The sequence below is a fragment of the Acomys russatus genome, unplaced genomic scaffold (assembly GCF_903995435.1).
Source record: "Acomys russatus unplaced genomic scaffold, mAcoRus1.1, whole genome shotgun sequence".
Lineage (NCBI taxonomy): Eukaryota > Metazoa > Chordata > Mammalia > Rodentia > Muridae > Acomys > Acomys russatus.
In genome coordinates, this window is record NW_026131851.1 from 8852 (window position 1) to 15273 (window position 6422).

The 6422-nt window shown below is 43.0% G+C and overlaps 1 pseudogene; it reads left to right on the top strand.

Moving 5' to 3' along the window:
- The first annotated feature begins 4861 nt into the window (after positions 1–4861).
- On the top strand, positions 4862–5306 carry LOC127186555 (immunoglobulin heavy variable 2-5-like; annotated as a pseudogene).
- Positions 5307–6422: the final 1116 nt, after the last annotated feature.

The following is a 6422-nucleotide window of genomic DNA, read 5'->3' on the forward strand; positions in this document are numbered from 1 at the left end:
AGTGTGTTATCAAGACCCGCGGGGGCACTGTGTATCTACCAATTTTCTAATAAGTAGAGGAGCAGCTGAAGCAGATAAGGAAGTTGTTCAGTGAATGTATCCCAGCAGCCTCTGTGGATCTAATTGGCAACATCATTATGTACAGAGACTGTGGCATTGTTGACACATACCACATCCATGCTACACCCTGAAAGAGGTTATTTGTTAGAAAGCATCCATATTGAGATGAACAATGGCCAAACTAGATGCATATGTTGACTGCAGAGAAATACAAGTTCATGACATACTTATAAATACTTAAGTATATTAGCGCCTCAGGATCCTAAGCAATATGGGGAAAATGTCCCAGAGTTTGCAGCTGTTAGAAGAGGTGATCACAGTCCTGCTGATCATTGGCTTGAGATGGACAGCAGCCTCCAAAGCTCCGAGTAAGTGTCTGGTAGAAACAGGGTTGTCAATGCACCTTCTCAGCATCACAAATGTGGTTGAACCTGAGTGTTGCCCTTGTACATATGAAGTGTGGGTCACATTAAGGAACATGGATATGGTGACTGGTTTCTCAGTGGGATGGAAGAGCTCTATGTGTCTGGATGGGGTAGGATGGTCAATGCTCCTCTTCTTCATCAGAAATATGGTTGACGCTGAGGAGCTTCAGGTGTCTCTTGAAAACTTGATGTGAGGTTCACATCACTAACATGGATGTGGTGAATGGATTGCCAGTGCAATGGAAGAGCTCAGTGTGCACGCGTGCCATGATGGAGCTTGAATTCATTTCCTCAGATGCCAGAACCTCACCACACATTTACTAAGGGAAAAACTCTACCAGTTCTATCTAAAAAATTCATGTGTTCATATGAGAAACATTGTCTCTCTTGATTTCATAAACTAGTTGTGGTTGTAAATACAGCAATGTCCACACAACCAACAGTACCACATTAGTACCCATTTTTCCACAGTCTCTGAGCACACAGCTTCACACCTTGGCATGAAGTTGGATCATCTCTAGCTGGTAGCAGCAGCTACATAAAAGTGCATTCCAAGGAGCAGGGCTAAGGGGGAGCCAGAGACTGAAGAGATCATTGCGTCGTCTCTATAGGTGTTCACTTCTAGGTTCAACTGAGGGAGTCTCAATTTGGACTGAGGATATCTGGAGTTTCATGGAAAGTTACCTTTAAAGATTTCGACTCAGATAGCTTCCCCATTTTTTACATGGGACTGTGGGTGAGACAGAAGCTTGGCCATGGGGTTGAACTCATTAGATGGATATCCCAAGCCCTAGCAAAACAAACTCTGTAGAGAAATTTCAGGACAGATATCCACTGTGAATACACACAGATACTTCTGTGACTAGATCATGAATAACATAATATAAATAAATATGGGTGTTCATGTGTTTCTATAATGTGTAGAGTCAACTGGGTATATGCTTAGAGGGATGTATCTGGGACACAGCATAGTTTTATTCATTTTTTCTTTGGTGAATTCTCCAAACTTATTTTCAATACAACAACAGTCCCATGAAAGGAGAGACATGATTATTCTTTCTTGACCACAATGATGTCATTTGTATTATTGCTTATCATCTTCTTGAGGCAAAATTAGAACATTAGAATTTCTTTCATTTGAAATTCAATTGTTAGCTAAGGTCTTTGACTGTAGGACACAGAAAAGCCTACCTGATCTGTAATTCCCCGTGTTGGCTAGGTTTCCTAATGCAGGAAGGTGCTGTGTAGATTGAAAGAAGAGCAAAGACATCAGTGATCTCATGGAGCACCAGGCCTTGAAGTCTACAACATCAGCCTTCAGGTAAAATGTACCGATTAGTGTCTGAATGTTATGTAGCAACCAACTTCATTCTAATTAGATTTGTGGCTGAATCATAGGAAAGAATTTTTCCCAGGTGCACCTGGTCAAAAGTCAATCACTAGAGATAAAATACGCCCTAGTTGATCAGAGTTATACTGCTAATGGTTATGTTGTCAAGCTGCCTTATAAGTATTTTTGTTTATACCAAGTAGATTTGTGTAGCTCTCAGGTCTCAGTGTGCAGTGTATACTGAGATGTGCAGACATTAATGACTGTTCAAAGTGCTGAGAATGATTTACAGAGTACAGGAACAGGTGAGTCAATGATGTCACCCTCTCACAAAAATGTTAATTGCTGGTATGTGAAAGTGGTGAGGGGTATGGAATGTGTTTAAACAGAGGATTCGGTCTTAAATCTCAGCATCAGCTGCCTGATCCAGGTATCTGTACCTCCTCCTTCTCCAGCTGACCTAGGGTCTTATCAAGAAGGACCATGCTCATGAATATGCAAATTACTTGAGTCTATATTGGTTAAATACAGAGATGTCCACACTCCAAAAAGAACATGAGGTCTGTGTCCTACCACAGTCAGTGAACATACCATCCCTAAGGATGGAATGCAGCTGATCATCCTCTTCCTCCTGTCAGTAACTATAGGTAATTGGCTCACCAGATCCATTTCTGAAGAGGTAACAGGGACTAAGGTGACATTGACATCCACTCTACTCTGTCTTTTGCTCCACAGGTCTGGGGATGAGCTGAGGAGACCTGGGTCCTCAGTTAAGTTTTCCTGCAAGGCTTCTGGCTACACCTTACCAAGCTACTATATGAGCTGGGTGAAGCAACACCCTGGACAAGGGCTGGAGTGGATTGGAAGTATTGATCCTGAATATGGTGGTACTGACTACACTCAGAAGTTCCAGGGCAAGGCCACACTGACTGCAGACACATCTTCCACCACAGTCTACATGGAGGTCAGCAGCCTGACATCTGAGGACTCTGAGGTCTATTACTGTGCAAGACACAGTGTTCTAAACTACATCCTGAGGCTGTCTGACACTCTGAAGGAGCAGGAAGCTACTCTGAGTATAAGATGCCAGAGAAGATTAGCCTGGAGATTTGCTCAAAAATAATCATTTTGAGCATTAATTTTTCTGCCTCCTCACTGTACTGTAGTGCCTTTGGCAACATTGTAAAAGGACATCTATGAGTAAAGTGATGTTGGCTTAGGATGCCCATACAGAACAACAGACCTTTCAACATCTTCACCACTGACAACCTCCATTGACATGTTTCTTCTTTCGTAAAACAATAAAACAGCGAAAACCATAATGATGCATTGATAGAGACCAGATCCAGCACACAGGGTAAACCAAGGCGGGTCACAATGGTGGCCCAGGTTTCATCTAGGCACTTGGCAGAGGCCAAGTGAGGCTTCTCTTACTCAGATCCGTTTGCCAGGATGCTAGAGATCAATTCTAACACACAGGATAAACTGAGACTAGTCGCAGCAGCAGGTGATCAGTTTACAGGAGAATCTTCCAGTTCTGGCTTCTGAATTAAATGCAATTCTACCTTGTACTAGAATGGCATCTGTTAAGTGGCTGTAGCACCTTGATTCAATGACTTCTCTGATACCTGCTAGAGAAGTTATTAACAAGTTTCCAGGTACTTCACACTGCATTAAGAGGAGATCTTCACAAAGGGTCTTGGATGTCTAAATAGTCCAAGAGTGAATCCTTGAAATTTACTGCTGAAAAATGTTTTTCAAATCACAGGTTGTTAGTTCCCTCCTGTCCAGAAAAAAACAAATAGTCCACTCCTCTCTAATACCAAGCCTTTGAGAGCTAGCCACCTTTGCACAGTCACCACCCATTGTGTGTTATAAATCATAGTGTTTTCTGAAACTATAAGTGAAGTAATTTACGTTTGGTATTCAAGGGAACACATATTTTTTCATTTTCATGTGTCCTTTTAGGCAAAACGAAGTCTCCCTTTGTGTTATAATAATTAACTTCATTTTAAGTTATATCTGATGTGAACATTGTGTACTTTTAAATTTGAATTGATGGGTCCATGAATGTTCATAGGGCCAAATTCATATGGGGCAGGCTGAATTTATCAAGAAGAGGCACAGTTTTTCCTTCCCTCATGGAATTCTGTATTCTCTCCCTTGATGTATCACAGTAGCAGTTACTCTGCATGATTGTAAAGGAGAAAGACAAATATTAGCCCAGCAACAGACTCTTAAATCTACAATGGTGATCTTTGTAAGTTCACTGATGCAATAAAGGCATAAATTTGTGGGATCAACCAACAAATATCTGACTATGTAAAGCTCCCAGCCTTGGAAGAATAGCTAGTTTATACATTGTTGCCACAAAGATGGCACTGATGGAGCTCTGAGGTTATCTCCAGTTAAACATGGCTCCTCCCTGTGAGTTCCCTGTCAGCTGCAGCCATAACTGAGGCCTCAGGTGCTGCTGCCTTTTCCAAGGGCTCAGCTTCTCAGTTTCTTTAGGCATCTGATCTCAGGCCCCAGGAATGTGAAGATTTGGCCTCAGGTCATCTGAAGTCCTGAGGTGTTGCTGCCTGGAGGTGTAGAGAGGCAGGCAGCACAATCAAAAGACCAGAGCACCCCTTTCAGGGACCACAGGGTGTGGCAACCTGGGGAGCTGGAGAGCTAAAAAGGGGTACCCAGGGAAAGATGTATGGGGAGCCCTAGTGCCAACCTTGAAGCAGCCAGGCCTGCTTTCTGGAGCTCCTCAGCAGCAGCCTGGACACTTTCCTGCAAAGTACACAGTTTACAAAGTATGCAAGTGAGGAAGTTTGTCAGGGAAGTGTTTCTCTGCCCTAAACAGCCAACAATGGGAGCAGAGGTGAACTCCCCTGAGGACTCCTGTGTTCCTCATCACAGACTAGCTCCTCCTGGGTCCTAAGATGTAAATCCACCATCAGAGCCAACAAGTGTTGAGGAAATGCAAATCTTTCCTGGCCCCATCCAACCCTGGGTTGAAAAGCCAAAACTGGAGCTGAGTACTAACTGGTGTGCATCCATGGACAGGCTAACTTCCTCATTCCTGCTGCTGCTTGTGCCTGCATGTGAGTGCCAAGGCTTTCTAAGGGAGGACCTTCCATATCCTCACCCTATTCTAACCTTACCTTCTGATTTTTCCTTTTCTCCACAGATGTCCTGTCCTAGGTTACCCTGAAAGAGTCTGGCCCTGGGCTCTTGCAGCCCTCCCAGACCCTCAGTCTGACCTGCACTTTCTCTGGGTTTTCCTTGAACACTTCTAAGATAGGTGTGGGCTGGATTCGTCAGCCCTCAGGGAAGGTTCTGGAGTGGCTGGCTAACATTTGGTGGAATGATGATAACTACAACCATCCTGAAACTGGCTCACAATCTCCAAGGACACCTCCAAAAACCACGTATCCCTCAAGATCACCAGTGTGGAAACTGCAGATACTCCCACCTACTACTGTGCTCAGAGAGCACATTGACACAGCCTCAGGTAGCAGCTGTACAGTATTTCTGGCCGATTCTCAGCTCTGTGTCTTCCTCTTACAATTCAGGAGGTTGGAGGGGCACACATTTCCTGCTAGCATGTGGGGTTTCCTCTTCGCTCTGAGCTTCAGAGCTATGACTTCCTGTTATACAATTGAGGCCCCCTTAAAGTTGGCACAATAGGGGCCAGCTATGTTTATTTTTATAAAGATGAAGGATGTCTGTTACCTAAACAAGGTGTTTCAATGCTATGGTTCTACTCAGAATTTCCTCTCAAATCTCCACAGCAGAAGATTCCAAATTCTTTTAATGACCATGTACTGCAAACGTTTGGATTAGGAGAAGATGGGCGTTACTGGAGAAGCACTATTGGACAATGTTACTCCAGGGAATCTCTGAAGTATCTCAGGCTACTTTCAGGGTCTATGTTTTTTTTTTTTTTTTATATAAATGCTGGTAATGCCCTATTGCTCCAGATAACACTAATATATCTCACTGAATTTGAAGATATTGAGTTAGTGGGTAAATAGTGGTTTCACCTATACTTGTTAGCATTCATAATACTGGGCAGTACTCTGCATGCTTTCATAGGAGAACATTAATACCTAACATAGCTACCAACCCTGTCACCTATAATGATGACTTGTGAGATAGGCTGGTACAATTATGCCACTAACATGGGATAATAAACTATTTTCTGATCGATTTAGGATTCACTGCTATGAGATGGAACCCATGCCTAAACTTCTATGATTGCTCAGAACCTGAGACTTGTAGGCCATGGCTCTTGGGCAGAAACCCACATACTATTGTTCTGCTGGAGGAACATAGCAATAAAATGATTTCTAACGACATAACTACTAATAAATCATTGCTTCACCCAGCCATTATTAGAACAGCATCTTGCTGTAGATTGGAGCTAATATAGTGAACATCACATGGACAGACAAGGTGTAGAGAGTGAGAGAAATGTCACTGAGTCCTAAATAGGTTGTCTTCATCAAACCTTCCCTTCAGGACTCAGGGACTGATGCAGAAGAGGTATTGGAAAGTTTGTAAGATCCAGAGGTGGTAGATAGCTTCTTGGAAGCATTCTCCACAAAACACAACAG